This window comes from Phacochoerus africanus, chromosome 6 (assembly GCF_016906955.1).
Source record: "Phacochoerus africanus isolate WHEZ1 chromosome 6, ROS_Pafr_v1, whole genome shotgun sequence".
Lineage (NCBI taxonomy): Eukaryota > Metazoa > Chordata > Mammalia > Artiodactyla > Suidae > Phacochoerus > Phacochoerus africanus.
The window spans coordinates 68627377-68652607 of record NC_062549.1 but is presented as its reverse complement, the minus strand read 5'-3'; the positions used below and the strand labels follow the sequence as shown (position 1 = coordinate 68652607).

At 39.2% G+C, this 25231-nt stretch overlaps 1 protein-coding gene across 1 annotated transcript in view; it reads right to left on the bottom strand.

Moving 5' to 3' along the window:
* CRH (corticotropin releasing hormone) overlaps window positions 1-25231 on the bottom strand; it is a 197484-nt gene that overhangs the window by 77190 nt on the left and 95063 nt on the right. The window contains exons 2-3 of the mRNA XM_047783831.1: window positions 22125-22358; window positions 18636-18878 (exon numbers count right to left, since the gene is read on the bottom strand). The gene's annotated coding sequence lies outside the window, so the exon portion shown is untranslated. The remainder of the gene's footprint in view (window positions 1-18635; window positions 18879-22124; window positions 22359-25231) is intronic.

The window sequence follows — 25231 nt, the reverse complement described above, 5'->3', positions numbered from 1 at the left end:
GGCTCATGTAAGCAACTACACCAGGAAAGTCAGCTGTGAGAAAAGGCTCTTCTCCCTTTGACCTGGTAGAGTGCCTTAGGTCCCCACTAAAACTGAACACAGTGGATAATACAGTTTTTGGCACTTCTCTAAGACAAGAACTGACTTGACCTCAGATTCTTTATATTCCATCAGCACCAAGACATAATGACATCATCCATTTACTCCACTGTACAGGAGAGGAAGACGCCTCAGGAATGATAACAGGTGTGTTGGCAGGAGTCATCTAGTCTCCTCTTATAAGGCTCCCATGACCTCTATGTAGTTTAATTATCTTTGAGCAATTAAACCCTTATGGGGAGGAAAACCGCAAAGAAAATCCCAATTACAACACATGTAGCTGTCTGTGCCTCTCTTCAAACCCCTTTTATTTCTTGGTCCCTATGTAACATGACAGCTGTGCATGTAGAAAATGATTAGGACCAGAGAGCTGCTTCCCACAGAATCGGAGTAATCAGCAGTGTAAGCCCTCGCCTGCAGCAGAAGCTGCAGAGGGAGAAGGCATATGCCCAGCCTGGCAGGTGGGGTATAACCATTTCCCACGGCCCTTGCACCACCCCCCAAAAAGTGGTGTTGAAATGGGTTGGTATTTAGGAGTCAGCCTCTTTGGTGCCCAACTTCTGTCCACTGCTTCCTGGGCAAGGGAAACCCTGCAGGTGGGTAAGAGAAGACGTTTCCCCAAGGAGGCCCTGACTGGTAATATTATGGTTCACAGGGTCCAAGCAACACTCCTTCACCCTTGTCCAAATCCAGATCCCTCCAAGGAAGCTCCAAGGTCAGATGACACAGGTCTGCAGAATCATGCCCATCGGCATGCTGGGCCCTTGGAGCAGTAGTGAGGACTCACCCTAGGAATCTGCTCAGAGAGTCCACCACTGAACGTTCATTCTAGAGTAGCACGCAACACCATCACACATATACACATGCACACACTGTTCTTGCCTCCCCCACCTGGAGCAGCTCCTGCATGTGGCACTGTGGTACAAAAAAAGCCCTGGATGCTGCCAGGTGGGTAAGATGGCAGTGATGTTTCCTCTTGCTCACTGGTCTCGGCTGCTGCCTAAATTCTCAAGCTCAAAACTTATATATCATGAACAGATGGCAAAATTATCTAAAGTGATCATGTATGTCTTACTTTCTACTTCGATATATTGATTAATTAAATGCCATTACATACTCAAAAGCATGTCATTGGCCCACAAAATCCTTAATATCCCAACTGTCCATCATAGGAAACATCAATCAAAGGATAAATAATATGCTGCATGAAATTGCCTTTCCAACTCACACTCTCAACCAGACATTCGACCAAGCATATGAGCATGTCTACATCCATCGCTTGTGGCCCTGGGGCAAGCTGCCTTCAGATGAGCCATGAGTGGGCCTTTCCTCATTCATCTTCTCCCAGGCTCTGCACACCAACTTCCAGGCCACATCTTTTGGAGTTTCCATGCCCATTCCACCCCTCCACACGTCTAAAGAGAGGGCCTGGTCGCTTCTCCTGAAAAAACATACCCACCTATCAGCAAATTACAATGTCCCTGACACCAACCAAACTAGATCATTCAGGCCTAAATTGTTTCTAGAAAGCTCAAGGCAAATTTATCAACTGCCTCAGTCTGTGCTATACTTAGAGGCAGCAACACACCGACTGACCAAACCATTTTCTGAAAGACAGTCTAGTCCCTCGGAAACCTGACTGGTGTGGTTCTGTTCAGGCATGGGTGGATGGGGAAATTACATGGCTGATGGGCGAAAGGTAACCAGCTAGAGCAGCAAGACTCCCCTCCTCATAAAGGAGAAGAGAGGACCAGAGGGGAGCTGACAGTGGGTGTTTGGGAAGCTTAGAGTTCTGTTTTAAAGCCCCATGTCTTAAGAGCTTTTGACAAGTTAATTTTGATACAAGCTAATATATTCTCAGTTTTAGATTAAAATAATCTGCACAGCAATATTCATATTAGCATTGCTTGCAATTGTGAAAAATTGGAAGTCTATGTAGGAGACAACATGGTTAAAAAAGATGACTCCATGCCATGGAGTACTATGACATCATTAAAACAAGGATTCTGAAGGAATGTTATACTATGGAAAATGCTTAGGATATAATGCTAAGTCAAAAGGGAACAAAGTATGCATAATATATGTTATGATTTCACATTTAAAAGTAACACTTATACAAAAGAAAACTATACCCTGGTAGAGACAGTTCACCAAAATATAAATGATGGATATGTTTAGATGGTGCGATTTCCTTTTCTTTCTACATACTTAGGTTTTCTGAGTGTAATGAATATGTACAATTTTTAATGAACTTATTTTATTATAAATACATATTGGAAATATAACTGTTTTAGAGGCCACACTAAAAATCACAGGAAATCAGAAGGCGTAGGCAAGAGAATTACTATATGAAACTAACCTGCATATCTGATGGAAGATGAGGGAAAGCTGAAGTGACTTAGAAGCCGTTCACCTGATGGAAGATGAGGGAAAGCTGAAGTGATTGAGAAGTTCTTGGGGCAACTGCCCTCTGGAAAAAAAAATTATGGACTCATGCTGCAGACATGACTCACACTTCTCCTCTCTCTCTTCTACTTTACCACAGGGAAACAAAGGATCAAACGACATTTTTCTTCTAAGAACTAGAATCAGTACATTGAAAGCCTGCCTTTACCTGGTACAGTTTTAATTTTGACACTTCCACTCTGAAATGCTCAGGAACTAGAGCCAGACCCCAAGCACTATATACATACAACTCCCAAATAACTACAATTTCAGGAGAGGTTTTTAATCCATTAGAATACCGTATTCCTACAGACTACCATCTCTCTGTGGAAAGGAATCAACTCTGTCTTATTAATTATGGCAAATCCAATGCCTAACACAGTACTTGGTACCAAAGGATGCCTCAAAGCATTCATTCAAAGTTTGTTGAATGAATGCTTTTAAAATATTTTCTTAGAATCAGGGTTAGCCTAAGCAGAAACTGAAGTGAATTCAAGGTTACTGAAAATTATATTTTATCATATTGAGGTATGTGGTTTCTCATTTGCTATGACTATGGGTTATTTAGGTAAACAACTTTACTATTTTAATTATGTTAAGAGCTTGCAAAATTAACATGTGGGTTACCCTTAACACGACTGTTCACACATAAGAGAAAGAAGCTGAAGCCAAACGGCACCATCCACCTAGGGCAGCTTACATGCATCAGAGACAGACCGCAAAGGAGAAAACAGCCTCTGGCACCCCACCCTTGTAAACCCAAACCAGTGGAATGACAGCAATTGACCCTAACCACTCCCAGGAAGTGTACCTATAGGACACCTATTTGGTACCAGAGCTGGAAGGAAAACAGGAGCAGCCATGTTGAAAGCTCATAGCCAACAACCACCATGGCACCAACAAGTCTCCCATGATGCTCTGCTCAGAGGCCCTTCTGACAGGCGCCACCTGGAAGCCCAACTCAATCAAAGTTGCTTTGGTGCTACAATTGCTATCATTAGTTTACATGTCATCAGTTCCTGGGCTACACAGACAGTTAAATTCAAAGATTTTACTGGCTCTTTCTTATCCTGTAAGCTCTTTAACTCCCTGTCATCTCCTCAATGAAGGGCTCCATAGATTCTTCAGAATGAATATGAAGTAAAAATGCTTTAAATAAGAGAAGTTCTAGAAGGTTTCAAGTGCTCTCCCATTAAGTATCAAACCCTCTAATAAACCTGTGGGGAGTAAGAACTGGGAAATGAAACTGAAAAAAACTTTTAAGAAAATGGGAATATTGAGTTTAGCAAAAAGTGCTGTGTAACGAGGTCAAGTGTGGGAATGGCTTTCACACAATGAAAATGATTTCCATTTCATCTTCCTTTAGCCCACTTTTAGTTGAAACTTGAGGTATTTAACTTAGATATGTTACTCTTGGTTCTCTGATATTTCTCCCCTGGATATATATTTTTTTTTTAAGTAGGATAGATTCTCATCTTTCTGAGACGCTTTTAAACAATTTAACCTGAATGCAGAAAATGGAGCAGATGGTCTTTAGAGGATTCTCCATCTTCAAGGTGTTGGACATTCAAAAGCTTCAATGGGAAAAGGTACCCTGTCATTGGATAGCCAATTCAATTCTAACAAACATTTCTAAAACACCAGATAGGTACTTTCATACAGATGATTTCCTAATAGCTTTTTCATCCATTGAAACCTACTGGCTAATTTTCTCCCCTGGTTACTGGGTACTATCCACCCTTCTTCCAACTGTTCTGATCTGTTTCCGCCGACCCTTTCATCCTGAGTTTCTGTGAACTCACACTATGTCTTCTGCAGTGAAGAGGGGGATTTTTCCCTTAAATCACATAGTCTTTTTAAAAAGTAAGATTATTAACCATATGTATTGGTCAAATTCCAATGTGGGAAATTACATTTTGCTTCCCTACAGTTTCCCCTGTCATTTTAATTAAAGATACTATTTAATATCCCACTCAAAATAAAACTTGTTATAATAAAATAACAAAATAAAATAAAATAAAACCCACATGTTAATTTGGGCAGCAGAGAGGGCTGCCTCAGAGGGGACTGCTTTTTCTAGCACAGAGGAGACGACATTTCAGAGCTGTGTGACTAATACTCCTGGGGCAGTAGCTGAGTACATTGGGATCCTCTGGGAGCAGAGGTACCTCCAAAGATTAAATTGATTTTTATTTTATGCCTGCAGTAGACAATCCCATAAGACAGATTTTTCCCTCCAGCATTTTGCAGGATCTTCTGAGATTCAGAATCAAAGCAAGAGCTGCCTGGTAATATTGTGTGGATGACGCATCACACGGAGCTGACTCTGTGACATCATGTCGTCTTGTTCCCAGTTAGAGCAACCTGATGTGCCCGCCCTGCACACCCTAGCTCTGTGAGTCACTGTGTGATAGATTGTCCAGGAGATGCAAAATGATGCTCTTCTAAAAATTCACTATTAAAAAATTGAGGCTTCCGGCCAGGGAATGTAGGGAGAACTCTCAGGAAGGGCAGGTTCTTGTTTCTGTTTTTCTTTTCATTATAGTTTAAGTATAAAATCCTACAAGGGATTTTGGTTTATAAATAAGTGTTGCAAGTGGTTATTGTCTTTGATGTTTTACTGCCTCAAAAATGAAGTTTATTTTTCCATCAACTAGAACTTTCTCTTATGAACAGCTATACCACTCCATAGCCTAAGAAGGTTTTTTTTTCATCAAAAATGATGGAATATCTATGTGTGCATTACAATGTCAAATACAATTGCCTACATAAGCTCCATCTGTGCCTGAAGAATCCTGTGTTACAAAACAATCTTGATACATACAAACTTATAGTGAGTTTTAATAGGAAAGAATAAAATATCAAGGATAGACTAAAGAGGAAATTAAAATTTAATCTTATCCGAATACTTCTAGTCTGAAGAGGGAAAAAAAAATCATGTGCTTAATCCCAAACACTAGGAATTCAAAGACTAAAATCTTTTCTTATTTTGTCTTCTCCTTCCAAATATCAGTAGATAAAAGAAGCACTGAACCAAAGATCCAGTGAACAAAAATTGCAGAGAAAGAGAAACAGCAGAGATTAATCGCACCAAGATGTTAACAAGGATAGAATCTCTTTCTGGCAAGGCTGACTTTTCCAACCCAGCACATAGTACTTCTCACTCCTGGAGCTTAAGACACTAGAACAGCCAGACAGATTAGCAAGAGTCCACACACCCCAGGGCTGAAAAGCAATCAGGCAGTGAGTACACGCCTAAATACGTTCCCTTGCCTCAAAACCACTATCCTTCTCCTGCTAGAAATGCACTGGTAATGGGAAGGACAGCATCATTTTGGGCTTTGGATCCCACAGGCTTGATTTGGACTAATATCTGGTTAAATCCCAAGGAAATCTTCCCCATGAAGGTGACACTGTGGGTTCCATGAAGGAGAAGTCATTCTGCAGTCACCTCAATGGGCAAAGAAACTCCTGAACTACTATTAGATTTGGAGGTCAGCTGGGCAGGCAGAACCTGAAGGACCTCTGGACCCAGATACTCTAATACACCCCCAGAGGAACTTTAGATCTTTCTGTGCCATACTCTACTTGTCCAACCATATGGAGCAATGAAGGTCGCCCAAGTTCTCCTCCCTGGGTCTAGGGCTGAGAACTCAGTGGGGTTTCCAGAAATACTTCATGTTATAGGAAGGCGTCCATGCCTAACAATGCATTCCCTTTGGCTTCACAGTTGGAGCATGGAATGCAGAGATGTGAAACTGAGAATCAACTTTGCGTTTTTCCCAATATTACTCAGGGTCAGCTCTGGGAAACTTCAGTAGGGATCCCAAATATGTTCAAAGTCAATGTCCTAGAAGAAATAGTAACAATTATTGCTATTTTTAAGTTGTCAGAATTTCAAAGTTATAATGATGTTCATCCAAAAACTTAGAAATAATGGCAATAGCATGACTTAAAATCAATACACAAGACTGAAAGATACCCAAAGGCATCTGAGGCAAGATGGGTCCCAGGCTTGTGGATTTAACCATAGCTTCTCTGAAAGTAACTGCTATTTTTCAAAAGACCAGGTCAATCAGAAGAAGAATCAGGCATGTGGAAGCTCTTATAGGTACTAGCCGTTGATGTTATTAAAAAATAACATAATAGATGCATAGATAAAAGTGCCAAAATGTTTCCAGAGAGGCTGTGCCACTTTATTTCTTTCCAACAATGTATCAGTGATCCAGTTTCTTTGCATCCTCATCGGTGTTTAAAATATTATCATACATATTTTTCCAGCCATCCTGATAGGTGTGTAATGATATCTCATTCTACTTTTAACTGGCATTTCCCTCATGGGTAATAATACTGAACACCTTTTCGTGTGTTCATTTACCATATGTGCATCTCTTTGGTGAAATATCTCTTCATGTCTTTTGACTATTCTATAATTGGATTATTAATTCTTTTACTGTTGAGTTTTGAGAGTTCTTTATATATTCTATATACTAGTTCCTTGTCAGATATGTGGTTTGCAAGTATGATACCCTAGTCTGTAGCTTTTCTTTTGTCCTCTTAGCAGGGTCTTCCACAAAGCAAAAGTTTTAAATTTTAAGTCCAGTTTATCAAGTTTTCTTTTATGTTGTACCTGTGGTGTCCCCTTATGAACCCCTTGCCTACTAGCCCTAATTCCTAAATTGACCTTTCTCCTATGCTTTCCCTAAAAGTTTTAAAATGTTGCATTTGGCATGTAAGTTCATGATGTGCTTTTTGTTGTTGTTGTTATTTGTTTATTTTGTTGTTGTTTGGCCATCCCCATGGCATGCAAAGTTCCTGGTCAGGGGTCAAAACCAAGGCACAGCAGTAATAACTCTGAATCCTAACCACTAGGCCACCAGGGAACTCCCATGATACATTTTGAGTTAAATTTTGTACAAGTTATGAAAGTTTAGGCAAGGTTCATTTTGTTGCCTCTGGATGTCCCATTGCTCCAGGACCATTTTTTACAAAGGCTCTCCTTCCTATTTGTATATATTTGTATATATGTCTCTCTATCCTATTTGTATATATCTGTATATATGTCTGCTACAGAGTTCTCTATTCCATTGATTTATGTGTCTAACGTTCCACGAATACCAAACAATCTTGATTACTATCACTTCATAATTAGTCGTGATGTTGGATAGTGATTCCTGCTACTTTATTCCACTCTTTTGAAGTGGTCCCTTTGCCTTTCCATATAAATTTTAGAATAATCTTATCTATAAGAATTTTGCTAGAACTTTCACAGGAATGGCAATAAACATTTCGTTCAAAGAGAACTGACATCTTTACTATGCTGAGTCTTCTTAACCATGAACATATGTCTCTTCATTTATTTAGATCTTCAATTTTTTTTAAACAGTATTTTGTAGTCTGTGGAAAACGTCTTACTTATGTTTTGTTAGATTTATACCTATCTCTTTTTAAAGTAATTGTAAATGTAAATGTACTATACTTTTAGTGTTCACATGTTCATCACTCATATACAGAAAAATAATTCATTTTTGTGCTGAATTTGCTTAATTATTCTAGGAGTTGACATTTATTCTTTTGTTTTTTGGAGGGGTTCTTTTTTCCACAGAGACAATTTATGTCATCTGCACATAGGGTCAGATACATTTCATCATTTCTAATCTTTTTGCCTTTTATTTCCTTGTCTTGCTTTATTGCACTGGCTAGAATTTGCAAAACTATACTAAATAAGAGTGGCAAGAGCTGACATCCTTGCCTTGGTCCCACCTTTGGGAAACCATACAGTCTTCCACAATTAAATATGATGATAGATTAGGATTTTTGTAGATTCACTTTTTTTTTTTTTTTGGCTTTATAGGACTGCACCCACGGCATAAGTAGGTTCCCAGGCTAGTGGTCGAATCGGAGCTGCAGCTGCCAGCCTACACCACAGCCACAGCAACACAGGATCTGAGCCACATCTGCGACCCACACCACAGCTCACAACAACGCCAGATCCTTAACCCAGTGAGCGTGGCCAGGGATCAAACCCGCAACCTCATGATTACTAGTCAGATTAGTTTCTGCTGTACCACAATGGGAACTCCAAGATTCACTTTTTCAAGTTGAGGAAATTCCCCACCAGTCCTAATTTTCTGAGAGATTTTTTTTAATTAAAATTGTTAAATTTTTTCAAATTTTTTAGCATCTATTGATATGATGTGATTTTTCCTCTTTAGCCTGTTAATATGGTGGATTACATCATGTAATTTTCAAATGTTGAACCAGCCTTGTGTCTCTGGGGAAAAACCCATTTGGTCATGGTGTATAATTCTTTTTATAGAATGACAAATTTTATTTGCCAATATTCTGCAAAAACTTTTTTGTCTATATTCTTGCGGATATTGGTCTATAGTTTTCTCTTTCTTTTTTGTGCTATCTTTATCTGGATTTTAGTATCAAGATAATAGTGGCTTCATAAAATGAACTGGAAATGCTTCCTTTTCTTCTGTTTTGAAGAGATTGTGTAGGATTGGTGTTAGTTCTTTAAATATTTGTTAGTATTCTCCAGTGAAAACTTTTGGGTCTGGAGATTTATCTTAGGAGGGTTTAAATTATGAATTTAAATTCCTGAATAGTTATAGGAATATTCAAGTTGTCTATTTCATATTTTATGAGTTGTAGTGTTTGTCAAGAAATTGGTCCATTTCATCTAAATTATCAAATATATGTATGTAAAGTTGTTTGTAATGTTTCCTTATTATCCTTTTGGTATCTGCAAGGTGCTTAGTCATGTTCTCTGTTTCATTCCTGGAATTGATAATTTGCATCTTCTCTTGTTTCCTTGTTAATTTTCCTGGACATTTGTTAATTTTATTGGTGTTACTAAAGAACCAACTTTTTGTTCCAGTGGCTTTCTCTACTTATATTTTTAATTTCATTGATCTCTGTTCTTTATTATTTCTCCCTTATGCTTGCTGTACTCTTATTTTGCTCTTCTTTTTCTGGATTCTTGTGGCGAGAACTTTAGATTATTGATTTGAGACTTTTCCTTTTTTCTAATGAAAGCATTTTAATGTTAACAAATTTTCCTTCCAGTAGTGCTTTGGCTGCGTCCCACAAATTTTGATATGTTGTATATTTATTTTTATTCAGTTCATTTTCTTTTGACTTGAATATAATCAAAATCCATGGATTACCTAGAAATGTACTGTTTAGTTTCCAAGTACATGGAGATTTTGCTGTGATCCTTCTATTAGTGACTTCTAGATTAATCCCACTGTGTCCAGAAAGTATATACTACATGACATCTACTCTCTTAAAGTTTTATGGCCTAAGATATGTTCTATTTTGGCATATGTTCCATGGGTACATGAAAAGAACATGTACACTGATGCGGTTGGGTGAAGGTTTCTATAAATGACAATTAAATTTTGCTAGCTGATGATGATGTTAAGTTCTTCTAGATGCTTGCTAGTTTTCTGTTTAGTTGTTCTGTCAGTGTCAACAGATGACTACTGAAATTTCCAAACTATATCTCCACTATAATTGTGGATTTGCCTATTTCTCCCTTAAGTTCTATCAGTTTTTGCTTCACACATTTTGCATATCTACTGTTTGATGCATGCATCCTTACGATTACTATCACTCCTTAGTATACTAACATTTTGTCATTATATAATGTCCTTTTCTGACTACTTTTCTTTGCTCTAACATCTACTTTATATGATATTAAAATATCCACTCCTGATTTATTTTAATTGTTTGCATGGTATATCTTTTCCATCTGGTATATCTTTTCCATCTTTTTATTTAAACCTTCCTATACTGTTATATTTGAAATGAGTTTCTTACAGATAGCATATAGTTAAGTCATATCTTTTAAATAAACTCTGACAATGTCTGTCTTAAGCTGGTATATTTAAACCATTCACCTTTAATGTAATTATTAATAAATTGTGACGTAAGCTAGCCATTTTACATTTTTTTGTTTGTTTTCTTAGTTTTTCATTTCCGGTTTTTTTTTTCCCAATCTTTCTATGGGTTTCTTAAACATTTTTTAGAATTCCATTTAGATTTATCTATGTTATTTTTGAGTGTTACCTCTTTGTATAGTTTTTTTAGTGGTTGCTCTGGGTATTACACTACGTAACTTATGATTCTACTGACACCATGGGGGATGTAGGGGGGTGGTCTCATCACCACTGAGCAGTGATGAAAGACCTAACTCTCCATTAGGTCTCCTCTGACACCATGCCAGCAGAGGGGTTTCCGTGTCACAGTGTGCACAGGGTAGATGTCTTTTCTGGTGTAGGTGAAGGTGAGGCCATGGTTTTTCTACAGTGTTTCACTAGAATGGAGCAGTTATTATCTAAATTTTTTTTTTTTTTGTCTTTCTAAGCCACCCTTTCCTGGTCCTTAGACTAGAGAGAGCAGGCTTATGTTGTGGCTTTTTTTTTTTTTCTTTTGTCTGAACTTGTTGGTGTTTCCAGGTTACCAGTTTATCAAGCTCCAAGTCTGAGATTTGTGAGACAAAAATCAAACTCAGGGACTTTATCATTATGTTTTTCCTTGGATTCTAAGGTTCCTAGCTAATCTACCTTCTGCCTTCTTTCTGTCTTTCAGAATCTTATGTTTGTTTTCTACATACTGTCCAGAGTTTTAGGGTTGTACTTAGCAGATGAAACAGGGAAAAGTATGTCTACTCCATCTTCCCAGAAGGAAAAGTGCTACATCCATAGCTATTTAATGAAGACTATTTAAAAGAATAGAAAGATGTTCGAGAAGACAGAGCACCTACTAGCCACCATATTGTCAGGTAAATATATTTATTGTCAGATAAACATATAGTATTATAAAATTTACATTGAAGCTGTATTTATCTGGTTCTTATCAGAAAACTGAGCTTCAATTTAAGGCAAAGAGGATTTTTTATAATGTGTAATAGTTACTTTTAATAATCAAAAGATTTTCAATTATTAGCTTGATACTATATTCTTATATGAAAGTACATTTGTATCAGTTTTCTTAATAAATGCTTGAATTTTGTGGCAGGTTATAGCTAGAGAAGTACTCAGATTAAATTCCGCCACTAATACAAGCATTTATTGGCAGATAGCACAAAAGCCCTCTTGTTTTCTTAGCTATATGAAGTCCCAGACTCTAAAATTCTAGAGGCAAAATTCAGTTAACCTCTCAGTCAGCCTCGAATTAGCAGAATCTTCTAAATTGTGGCAACATAAGAACATATTGTATTCAAGTCTCAGGCACTAACCCCACGTGTAAGGGCAGCGGGCTTCCTAGCTTCTTATACCCTTGCATGCAGAGAAGAGTCTCTAAAATATTTTGATCAATCCATATGTCTTAAAGCCCAATAATTTCAGCCAAAAAATTTCTAAAAGCCATTGTACAAAACAAGTATTACTTTCACCAAGGAGAGTCCATTTGTAATATTAACAAAATGTGTAGTCCCATTTTTTTTTTTTTTTTGCCACATCCATGGCATGCAGAAGTTCCAGGCCAGGAGTTGAACCGCACCACAGTAGCAACCTGAGCCACAGCAGTGACAACGCCAGATTCTTAACCACTGAGCCACCAGGGAACTCCTCTAGTCTCATTTTGATCCAAGATAATGATGACTAGAAAGTCTGAGCGGCTATCTGTAAAGTGTGTCATTCAGTTAAATATCAACTAACTGGGAGTTCCCATCGTGGCACAGCAGAAACGAATCCGACTAGGAACCATGAGGTTGCAGGTTCGATCCCTTGCCTCGCTCAGTGGGTTAAGGATCTGGCGTTGCCATGAGCTGTGGTATAGGCTGCAGACACAGCTCAGATCTGGCATTGCTGTGGCTGTGGTGTAGGCCAGCAGCTACAGCTCCAATTAGACTCCTAGCCTGAGAACCTCCATATACCGCAGGTGTGGCCCTAAAAAGACAAAAGACAACAACAACAACAACAACAACAACAAAAATCAACTGACCATCCCTATAAAAATGTGTGCAGCTTAGGTTAACTAACTGTCCAAATTCGAATGAACACCAAGCAATTCATACACATATACTTACATGTCTATACTGAATTATTTAAAACATAAAACTATTGACCACACAACACACATTGTTTTAAATAACTTACCCTCCCCATTTTCAACAACCCACTTGGAAAGAATAACATGTCAGTGTAGGATGATCCCTCCACACCAAAAACTGTGAAGTACATTATATTTTTATGCTCTTGTAAAAACTAAATGACTATTTCTGTCCCCCCTTCTCATTTTTCATGAAAACATCCACCAGCATCACCCTGCACATCAAAGAGAATGCCAGCTGAACCACTGAGAAGTACAGGACAGAAGGAAGGCAGAAATAGTGAGCAAAAGCATCTTACAGTTTTTCCAGAAGCGGAACAGCTGATAACTTTACCCCACGTTATAGTCACTGCTTCTCTGAAGCTTATATCAGGGTTGAGTAAGCACAGCATTCTGTAGAAAAGCTGTTTTCAGACTTTCAAAATTTTTCTATTCTTGTAAAACAGAAAGATTAAAAAGCCACTACCACCCACCTCCCTCCCAGGAAAGTGGTTCCCAAAATGTGGACCCTATCCCAGACTTACTGAGTCAGGATCTCCAGAATGAAGGTCCGGAACCAGTATATTTAACAACCTCCCAGGCGGCTTGGGAGATCTCTGCCTTTTTGCCTTGTGGAACACAGTTTGGAAGTCATGGTGTTACAATTAGTTTAAGAGTCAGCATAACACAGAGAGGAAATTAGATCTCTATGGAGAATACTCAGTAAAAACAGAATGACCAAAACCTCCAGTCACAGTGAATATTAAAGGGCAGCCACCACAGGTGGTCCTGGGGTAGGATTGTCCCTATACATCTAAAACCAAACCCAGGCCAGACCGAATGCTGCTTGCTTTTGCTTTGTGAGCTATGAGGTAAATGGTCATATAGAAAAAGGCAGGAGCTTTTTCCTTTCAAATTCCTTTTACTTTTTTAATTTTTTTGGCCATGCCCGCATCATGTAGAAGTTCCTGGGCCAGGGATCAAACTCACACCACAGCAGTGACAACACTGGGTCCTTAACCCATTGAGCCACCAAGAAACTCCTCAAATTCCTTTCTTTATAAAATAAACCTATTTTTTTAAAAAATTGTAACTTGGATTACAATCTGTTGTGGCTCAGCGGATTAAGCATTTGGCGTTGTCACTGCAGCAGCTCAAGTCTCTGCTGTGGCTCAGGTTCAATCCCTGGCCTGGAAACTTCTGCACGCTGTGGTACAGCCAAAAAAGAAAAAAAAAATTGTAACTTATTGAAACACTTTAGGTCTTACTGAAACATCTTACCATGGAAACGTGACATTTAAAGAGAAACCTATTAGTCAAAGAATGTCATTAATAAAAGATGTTCTTTCTGAAGTTGACACCAATTATTTCATTGATCAGCACCATCAGCTAACATCAATCACAAAAAGGACATGGACAGCATTCCAATCAGAGGACAGAAAGGAGGGGTTTGGAGGAAGCGTGAGGTATAAAGTCAAATATATAGAGAATAATCAAATACCTACGATCTCAAAAAACAAAACTAAATAAGCCCTCATAAGTCAAACCACCGCAAATAGGCAACGCTAATGTTAAAATTGCTTTTACATGAACTGTTTACATATTCAATGTTTTCTAGCTTCTTGTATCGATTTTCCTGTATGTAGGGATTTCACAATTTTGCATGTAAAAACAAAGCAATGTTTGACTATGCTTTTAATATCCTAAAACATCCCAGAATGTCCAAGAAAGGAATAGATTTAAAATTATATATTTATAAAGATTATATAGTGGCATAGGGGAAGGTTCTTTATTAATTGAATTTTTAAAAAAGCAGAGATAAATGATCTATACTTCAATTGAAATATAAATCAGAAGATATTATATTTTAATAGAGTGAGCCTTATCTCAGTTTTGTAAACATATGAACATCTATGTTATTTGAGATGTATTGAGAAAACTGGAGTGGAATATAGTTAAAATGTTAAAAGTTAACTCTGGGTATTAAGAGTATATTTTTTTTGCTTTATACATTTTTTGTTTCAAAATGATAAATGTGTGTACTTATAATTATTGTATTTTTTTAAGAGACCAAGATTCCATTCTCTCAAAATAATTCTAGGATCTTTTTCTACTTATTCATGCATGATTCATGTCCCTTCTAGTAATATCACCCTGAACCCGTTTGAAAAATAACCTTCAAGCACAAAGACATTGACCAATTTCAACAAAGTTCCCTGATGCTTTAAAATTCTATGGTTCTAGATATCTTTCAATGCCATACACTGGCATATTTATTTCATACATAAACAAATCATAGGATAATATGGAATTTTACTGAACCTAATATGACTGCCATTTTGCCATTCACATTCTGTTGTAATAATTTTAGGCTTTATAGAGGATATTAAATACTAACAACTGAGACTTCACCTGTTACAGAGTTACAACTTGAAGAATAAATCATATATACATGCTGTTCTCAGTTAAGGAGAAAGACTGTCATATGTCATTAGAAACAACCTAACAGACAACTGCTTCTACCATGCCAGCTCTTGCAGCCATCAAAATAGAAATATTTGTGAGGATAAGACAAGGTTATATATACTACTACTCATGAGGCTGAAGATGGTTGCCAAACACACATGTGTAAGACAAAACAAAACAAAACAAAAAAACAACCCTGCCATACAAAATCATTACTTGAGTTATTTCAGTGGTATATATAGCAAAGAGAGGGTTTGAAATTCAGGAAGGAAAATGGAAAGGGAATTCAAGCTCCAGAGTGGCTCTACAGGAGAGATTTGGGGACAGGAATCTCACTGATAGAGAAGAAGGGTGTCTGGTCTTGAAAACATAGTTGATCAGTCCTAAGTTCAAGTCCCAACTACCCCACTCGTTACCTTTGTAACCACTGGTGAATCACACAACTTCACCCTCATTTGCTTCATTTGTGAAGGGAGAATTAAAATATCAAATGGATAGGATGATTAAGAGAATTACATGAAGAAATATATGCAAACTATTTAGATCACAAGTCTTTGGGCTCCCCAGTAAATGCCCATTCATTTCTGGTCAAGGCATTTGGATGATGTCAGGAACAAGGTTCCATTGGCTCAGGTAGGGCAGGTTTGCACAAGGCCCTGATAGCAAAAGAGCAAAAGTCAAGCCTAGCCCCTTTAATGTTTTTTTTCCAACTGTGGGTCATGACAACAATACATGACAACAATTTAGTGTGTTACGATTAACATTTTTTTTTCTTTTTTAGGGCCACAGATGCAGCATAAAGAAGTTCCCAGGCTAGGAGTCCATTCGGAGCTGTAGCTGCTGGCCTACACCACAGCCACAGCAATGTGGGATCCGACTCACTTCTAGAGCCTACACCACAGCTCATGGCAATGCCAGATCCTTAACCTACTGGACGAGGCCAGGGATTGAACTCGCATCCCCATGGATACTAGTCAGATTTGTTTCTGCTGAGCCACAACATGAACTCCTGATTAACATTTTTTAAATGAAGTAGAATGGACCACTTTAGAGCTCATCAACTGTGGTAAAGGTAAATTTCATGGAATTCGTATTTTGGTTTCATACATGTGTACATGTTGACATACAGATACTGGATTTTTATGTGAAATGTAATTCTCACTGTGGATCAAATCCAAAAATATCACCAAGCAGTCACAGGATGGTTTAAAATCCATTTACAGGAGTTCCCTTGTGGTGCAGCAGGTTAAAGATCCAGGTTTGTCACTGCTATGGTGCAGGTTTGATCCCTGGCCCAGGAACTCCTACATCCCATGGATATGGCCAAAAAAAAAAAAAAAAAATCCATTTATAACACACAGTGAGAAAGAAAGAAAAGAGGCTAGGATAAATTAATGCACTTAAGATAGGGTAGAAATGGGGGAAGGACCTTGCTTCTTAAATTCTGGGTTAGCTGTGTTCTTTTGTGTTCTCTCTCTCTCTCCCACTCACACACACATACACACACACACCTTTCTTACTGATGGCATAGTTACAAAGATCAAAACTGAGACTTGAGCACGGGGGCCCAAGGATGGAAGGTGCCCTGAGCCCATCACACATTGTCTCCATTAGAGAAACAAGGGGACAAGTACCTCTGGCCACAGCTGTAGTGCACCAGTCAGCCAATGAACAGCCCTTGGGTTTATTTGCATTTCTTGGGCAGAGGACACATGGGGCCAGAATGGCTGCTGTGAATTAGGACCTCGTGAATATTATGTGCTCATTTAGTAACCTAAGTATTTCATGCCTTTTTATATTTAGTATCTCATACACCCCATGTACATTTATAAAATGGATATTTAGTACCTAGGACTTCACAAACATCAGACATCTTTTGGCCCTTTTATTCCTTCCCATCTGTGTTTGACACACACATGCTCTACTTACTAGCTGCTTATCTATATCTAATGTATCCTAAAATGTTTTGCCTATAAACTTAATCATCTTCTATAATAGAATAGAATACTTCAAAAGCAAGTGCACATTACAACTACATTGCCCCTAATTGTCAGTTTAGTAAACCTATCAAAGAAAAAAATTAATTTAAGCTGACCTAACTTACCCATATTGACACAGGGACTCAGCCTAGCCTCCAGAGTAGGATGGCTGGGTTTAAACCACTTTGAGCTAGGTGAGTTTAGTCATGTATTCCCCATCCTTCAGTCTCCTCAGCTATAAAACAGGAATGGTAAAGGTATCTACTGTGTATGACTATTGTTAAGATTAAATGAAATTAAAGTACTTAGAACAGTTCCTGGCACAAAGTAAATGTGCTATAAATGATACCATTATAATTTTCCATAGACCCCTCAGGCAGCACCCAAGAACATCTTTTTTTCATCATCTAAACTAAATGCCATCTCTAGGTTTGGAATCTACTTCATCCACTTTGAGAAAATTAGGATGGTGCTTGTCTTAGATTATGTTAAGAAGGCAAAGCAAAAGCAAATACGACATAATCAAAATATGACCAGGTTAGCAAAACGAGTTCACTTTACCAATCATCTCAAAATCCCAACAGTTTCTCACAATTTTACCATTCTTTTAACTCACAATTCCTATTCTCTATAGAATCTATTTTACTGATTTATCTGGCTGTGGTTATCTCTCTTCTCCTGCCCTATTCAGTTTAAATCATCCTACATCTATTAGCTAGTCTCTGAACTAATGAATTCTGCCCTTCCATCCATTCTACATACTTCACCAAGAATGCAGCATCTTGGGGTCTTAAACCAGGGCCCACACATCCAAATTCCACTTGTCAACACCATCTGCATAGCCAGCCTCTTCCCTCCAAGATATTCCTCTATTGTCCAAGTTTCATCCAAAGGTAGAGATGATGAATAATGATAATAGTGACCATTTGCTGAATATCTGTTATGTGCCAGGGAATATGCTTAGGACTTTTCACTCTTAATCTCAAATCCTGGTACCATAGGCATTACTATTAGCACCCATGGGCTTTCATGTGAAGTAGCTCTCATAAACCAAGAAATAGGAAAGACCAAAATGCATTCAGAATTAAACTGTAAAACCAAAACATAGTAGATTGGAAATATGCTGTCACCTTAAATACCCAGAAAGTGAAGAGTCTTGCATTAATTGACCAAAACCAGATGGAATGTGTTAAACTATCTAAAGAAAGGATGTACCATAAAAAACGGGAAAAAAGAAGTCAACAACCAGTCAGATGACCCAAAAATCATTCCCAACTCCTACTCCCTTGTCACTTTCCACTTGCCAAACACCTTCCTCACCTTCCCAACCTTCTTTGCAGCTGGAGGGGAGGGGTGTAGGCATGTAAGGGGGCCATAGAAGGGGGTCATGGAACACACTTCTGGCCAATGAGAAATAAGCAGGAGTCTGCTGGGGTGACTACAGTAGCTTTTGCTTTCATAACAAAAGGTGCAGGTAAGGGTGATGACATCCCTCTCTCCTCCTCTTTCTGTCTTAATGAGAGATGTAATGGCTGCAGCCAGAAAGGACATGACATTTAGATTCAGACAGATCTCCATTCAAATCTTGGTTTCCCCACTTACCAGAGGTGAGGTATTGGGTAAATTCCTTAACATGCCTCATCTGTAAAGTGGGCTTGTGGATGTTCCAGTGAGAGAGGGATGATGCACCACAACTGGCCAGATGCTTCAGTCCTCAGGTGGTACTCGGTCTCCTAGTGGTGGCTCCATGGGATTGCCAGTTTTCATCACAGGGCACTCTCCACTATCGCTGCTCTCTGGGTGCTTCCTCATCCCTTGTTGATTTCCTTGGCCCTGCCCATATCTCTGAAAAAAAACCTATTCATTAATCTCTCTCCAACTGACCATTTGAGTATGCCATCTATTTCCTACAATAGTCCCAAGTGATGAAATCACTGGTCAACTACGCTTGGCTGTGGTGGCTTCGCTCCAACAGAGTAATCTGCCCAACTGGGCCTCAGAGGCTCCCATTGATCCAAAGACCCCCCTGAGCCAAGCCTTCCATCCCTTCATGTCTGCTTTCTTGAGTTACCCCAAGTTATCCCAAGTTATGCCAAGTTACCAAGAAAGTAGCCTGGCCTCCCACCATGCACCTGCCCCAGGGACGGATAAACACACACACACACACACACACACACACACACACGCATTCCATCCTAATCAAAGAAAAGGAAATAGTATCCACGCAGGGTCAATGGTTGGATTAAATTTTCAGAAGAATAAAGAAAAAGCAGGAAGGACTGAAACACATTAAACTCCATCTAGTTCCTAAAGCTTACTACAACAGAGCCGGTAAGCTCAAGAACTGAATGTACCCTCTCTCCATACCCCCGCCCCAGCCCCAGAGAGAAAGAAAAGTAGGGGTGATGGGAAATAAGCCTCCCTCATAACTATGCTGGAGAGAGGGCTAACAATTATTAGGTAATTGCAACAATCTGGAACTACTTTTCTGCTACATGCCCTGCACATACCCTCCATTCATTTCGATCACATTATCAAAATTCTGAATTCCCTTGTTTCCACTTGCCATTACTTCTCATATTTTATCCTGGATTCCTTTAAGAATTCTGAAAAACTGAGGTGTTGAGAAGCAACTTTCATGATGGCCAATTGCCAGTCATCATTTAACATGGAAATTAACACAGCGGAGTCCCAGTTCCTGCCAGAATCACTCCACACCCTCGGTGGCCTTGGGCTCCCAAGGGTGCTTTTCCTTCTGGCTCCCCTTGCTAAGTGGCCTGCTGAGCTGCCTGGGCATTCTGGGCCTCTGGGTATAGGCACCATTCTAACTCTACTCCTCCTGTCTTGAGAGATGCCTTTGCTGCTGCCAAGACAGTCACTTGCTATTGCCAGCAATTTACCAGCAATCAGCAGCAATTAGCAGCACACACTGAGTTAACACACACTAAAAACCACTCAGCAAACTCAGAGGAGAAAAGCTCTGAGAATTTTAGAGACGGGCTCACCTCCTCCCGTTCTCCAGCTGCAGGGAGAGAAGCCTTACACCTCTCTCCCCAAAACTCTAAAGAGGCTGCCAAAGCACACTACAGTTTGTAAATTCAGAAGAGACCAGAGTTCCTGTCGTGGCTCAGCAGGTTAAGACCCCAACTGGTATCCCTGGCCTCACCAAGTGGGTTAGGGATCCAGCGTTGCTGTGGCTGTGCTATAGGCATGCAACTGTTGCTCTGATTTGACCCCTAGCCTAGGAACTTCAATATGCCAAGGGTGCAGCCCTAAAAATAAATTTAAAAAATTTAAAGAAGTGGCTATGCCTTCTTTGGAGTCTGTTGTGTATCTTTCCAAAGCTCTCTCCTTGAAAGGTGGTTTGGTGTACTCAGATGGCAAGCGACTAGCTTCATACTGTCCTCAGTAATGAAGGCTCAGATGTCAATCACCTTGAGCTCCTTCCATCAGCAAAGTGGCATCAAGGGATGAATCATAACACTCTTGTTATTCCATCCAAGCCACCAATTGGCTGTGTCCACCAGCCAATGACCAGAAGTCAAAGGATTAAAAGACATCAGGGTGGAGCTGCTGGTCATCTCTTGGAAAAAATCAAGATAATGATATCTACATATCATTAAAAAAAAAAACAAAACACTCATTGAGCCTCTCCTATGTCTCAGACACAGTGCAGGGAGGCACTAGTATTCAGAGCCTGGCAAGAGAGGCAGAGATGCAAGCAGACAGAATATGGTGTAGCAGGAGGCATGGGGTGCTAGAGAGGCTCATAAGAGGACATCAAGAAAACTTTCCTGAGAAGCTGATGCTCAAACAGAGCCTTAAAGAACAAATAGAACTTAGCAGGGCAAAGACAGCAGACAGCATGTCATGCACAGATGCTCTGAGATGTGAGAACCCGGGGCATTTGGGGAGCTGCACTGGTAGATCAGGGGATGGGATGGGCCCACGTGGAAAGAGATAAGACTGAAGGAGGAGGATTAGTGGAAGTAAAATTTAGGAGGTTCTTAATGAATTCCAAGGTTCTTTCAACCACTATCTCTATTTTCTAAAAATAGAGCCATGAAAGAGTTTTAGAAACATAAGAGAATGTGGACCTCCACTAGTGCCACCTATTTTATACACAAGTAAAGCAAGGCCCAGGGAGGTCAAATTAGGATGAGAGGAAGCACATGGAGATGATGGCATGATGATAGCTCACATATGTGTACGATTTTACAGTCCACAAAGCTCTTTCATCATCACCTATCAGTAACAGAGGGGCATGTGAACAAGTCAAAAGACCTGGTCTGTACGCATGCCTAAACACTGCCTGGCCAAGGGATCTTCAGGAAATCTTTGTATGGCTCCACATTTCACTTTCACATCCACAGGAAGGAGAGGCTGGATCCCTACTGCTCCTTCCAGTTCTGACACTCCACATTTCTAGAATCAGCTACTATAGAGCCTCTATTATCAAGTTGGAAAAAGGTAACTTCTGCTATGAGGACCTAGAATTATAATTTTCTGAAGGTTTTCAGGGTGGCTCTAACTCATGTGTTCTGGGTTTTGTTTTTTGTTTTTGTTTTTGTCTTTTCTAGGGCCGCACCCGCAGCATGTGGAGGTTCCCAAGCTAGGGATCCAATCAGAGCTGTCGCTACTGGCCTACGCCAGAACCACAGCAACGCTAGATCCGAGCTGCGTCTATGACCTACACCACAGCTCATGGCAACGCCAGATCCTTAACCCACTGAGCAAGGGCAGGGATCGAACCCACAACCTCATAGTTCCTAGTCAGATTCGTTAGCCACTGAGCCACGACGGGAACACCTCTAACTCGTGTTTTTAATCATAATCCGTTTCCCGCTTAAATCAACTGATGATGAATAATCTAACATCATTTTTACTGAAACTGTCTGCAATTAAACCCCCAGGCAAAGTAACTCTGTAATCTCTAGAAAGCCCTCTGATCCCAATGAAGCCATTATCTCACTCCAAACTGAAACTGTTTCATGATATGCAACCAAAGACCCAAAAGCATAGCTCACTTTCAAATTTGGGCACTGAAAACCTACCCACACATTTCATAATACAGAAAAAAATATATCGCACCTTCTGCCTTTCTCATCATTAATTACTAAAAAGGGCAGCAGGCTCACATCACTTTGAATCCATGCAGGCTTGCTGGTAATTCTCATTATGAGGTGAGAAGCACAGCCCGGGAGGCCCTCCATTTATTGCCAGTGGAACAATGTGGTTCTCACAAGGACTGAAGATGCAGGTGGTAAGTACTCAGCAGGAGCAAAAGGTTTCCTCAGCATCGTGACCATGTTTCATGCAGACAACCTGAGAAATAAGAGAAAAGAAAGAACAGAAAATGTACACTTGCTATGTTTTTCAACAATGGAGTTTTGGGGAGTTTTTTTAAAATTTGGGTTGTGTACTTCAAGGAATTATGCGCTAGTGTAGGATCTGAATTTGAAAACACAGCCCTTGTCCTCGGGGAACTTCCATTCAAACAGAGGAGATGGAAAATGAACACTGAAAGCCCAATTGTTAGGTACCACAAAACCAGAAGTTCAGAGAGGAGAGGAATCCCAGGGCTGGGTGAGCAGTGATGCCTGCAGCGAACAGGGTACAGGCAGGACTGGGCAGGAAGTAGGGATGCAGCACCCGCCTTCCAGGTTTCAGGGGTGGGGTGGGTACCTCCCTCTCACCCCGCACTCTCCTTCACTTAATTATTTCCCCCATAGCGTTCATGCCCCCAGATTTCCTTCCTCCCTTCCTTCCTTTTGTTCTTTATTGTGTGTCTCCCCCAGTAGAAGGCAAGCTCCATTAGAGCAGGATTTTGCCTTGTTTTCTTAAGTGCCTAGAATAGTGCCTGGCATGGACTTGGTGCTCCATAAATGTGGGAAGGCAGGAAGGCAAGTCAGGTATGCAGGAAATGAGGAAAGAAGGGAGGGAAGATACCATCCAGAGAAATGGATTCGTGTCCCTACTAATCTTTGCCTTACATCCTATTGAGATTTTTTTTCTAAGCATTTAAAAAATTTTTTATTTATTTCTAAAATTTTATTATAGTTGATTTACAATATTGCATTACTTTCAGGTGTACAGCAAAGTGAATCAGTTCCACACATGCATATACTCATTCTTTTTTTCCATATTACAGAACACTGAGTAACCTCCCTGAGCTATCCAGTAGGTCCTTTTAATTATCTGTTTTATATACAGTAGTGTGTATGTGTTAATGCCGTCCTCCCAATTTATTCTCCCCCCTGACAGCTTCCCCTTTGGTAACCATAAGTTTGATTTTAAAATTTGTTTCTATTTAATAAATGAGTTCTTTTGTATCACGTTTTATTAGATTCCACATATAAGTGAGATTATATGATATTTGTACTTGTCTGCCTGACTTCACTTAGAGTATGATAATCTCTAGGTCCATCTATGAGGCTGCAAATGGCATTATTTCATTCTTTTTATGGCTGAGTAATATTCCATTATAGATATGTACCACATCTTTATCCATTCCTCTGTTGATGGGCATTTAGATTGCTTCCATGTCTTGGCTATTATAAATAGTGCTGCAATGAACACTGGGTTGCATGTATCATTTTGAATTATGGTTTTCTCTGGTGAGATGCCTAGGAATGGGATTGCTAAGTCGTATGATAGTTCTATATTTAGTTTTTAAAGGAATCTCCATACTATTTTCCATAATGGTTGTACCAATTTACATCCCCACCAACATTGTAGGACGGTTCCCTTTCTCCACACCCTCTCTAGCATTTATTGTTTGCAGACTTTTTAATTATGGTCATTCTGACTAGTGTGGGCTGGTATCTCATTGTAATTTGATTTGCATTTCTCTAATAATTAGTGATGTTGAGTATCTTTTCATGTGCTTTTTGGCCATTCGTCTGTCTTCTTTGAAGAAATGTTTTTGATTAGGCTGGGTTTTTTTAATATATATAAAGCTGCATGAGATGTTTGTATATTTTGGAGATTAGTCCCTTGCAAAAATAAACTCAAAATGGATTAAAGACCTAAACATAAGGTCAGATATTATAAAACTCCTAGAGGAAAACATAGGCAGAACACTCTCTGACATAAATCACATAATATCCTTTTTGATACACCTCCTAGAGTAATAAAAATAAAATTAAAAATAAACAAATGGAAAAAAGAAAAAAATAAACAAATGGGACCTAATTAAACTTAAAAGCTTCTGCACAGCAAAGGAAACCATTAAAAAAAAACAAAATGAAAAACTCATGGAATGGGAGAAAATCCTATTGAGATTTTAAATCTCTCTTGTGGTTTACTTCCACCAAGAGATAGCCCTAATGCCTTCAGCTCACTGAATTCTTAGCCTGGCCCTGAATTCTTCTACAGTCCTGTGTCTGACCATGCTCCACGTTATATCCCACCAAAATGAATGACTTCTGGCACATGTGCCTTTGCTCCTATTGTTCCCTGCGCCAGGAATAGCATCCCTTTGTTACACCTTTCTCTACCAGATAAACTCCCACTCTTTCTTCAAAACACAAGGTTGCAGTTTAGCAATAACAAACACAATGTTAAATGCCCACTCCTTCTGACCCATCAATCCACTTCTATAAATGTGTCCTTGAGGTTTTCTCACTCAGGGCAAATGTCACCTCTTCCAGGAAGTTCTCTCTGAGCTCTGAAGTGGGTTCCTGGGTCCCCTGCATCCCATTAGCACACAAAGGGATTATGAAACCTAAAGGAAGTGAATCATGTATCCCACAGCGTGCAAGTATCATTTACAAGTTGTTCTCAAAATAAACCTGAGCTTCTCATGAAATTTACATTCTTGTGGGTAGACAGACAAAAATGTAAAGTAAGAAAGCGAATAAATATATAAATGCATACTTTCAAATAAGAAATAAAAATTAAAAGATAATGCAATCTCCAAAGAAAGGATGAGAATCTCTATTTTCTAACTTATTGTGCAATTACAGGGTATGAATTATGACTAACATGTTTTAAAATGTAAATTTTCCTCTAGGTGTCTGTACTGTGTATGTTTTTGATATTCTATGGTATGTTGCAGGCATCTGAATCCTGTTTGCCCAAGTATATTGTAAGATTACAGCAGCAGAATCCATATGCCATACATCATTTCCTGCCCCCATGTCACCTAGCATAGCAGGATTTCAATTACTCCCTGGTTGATTGGTCATAAAAATAAC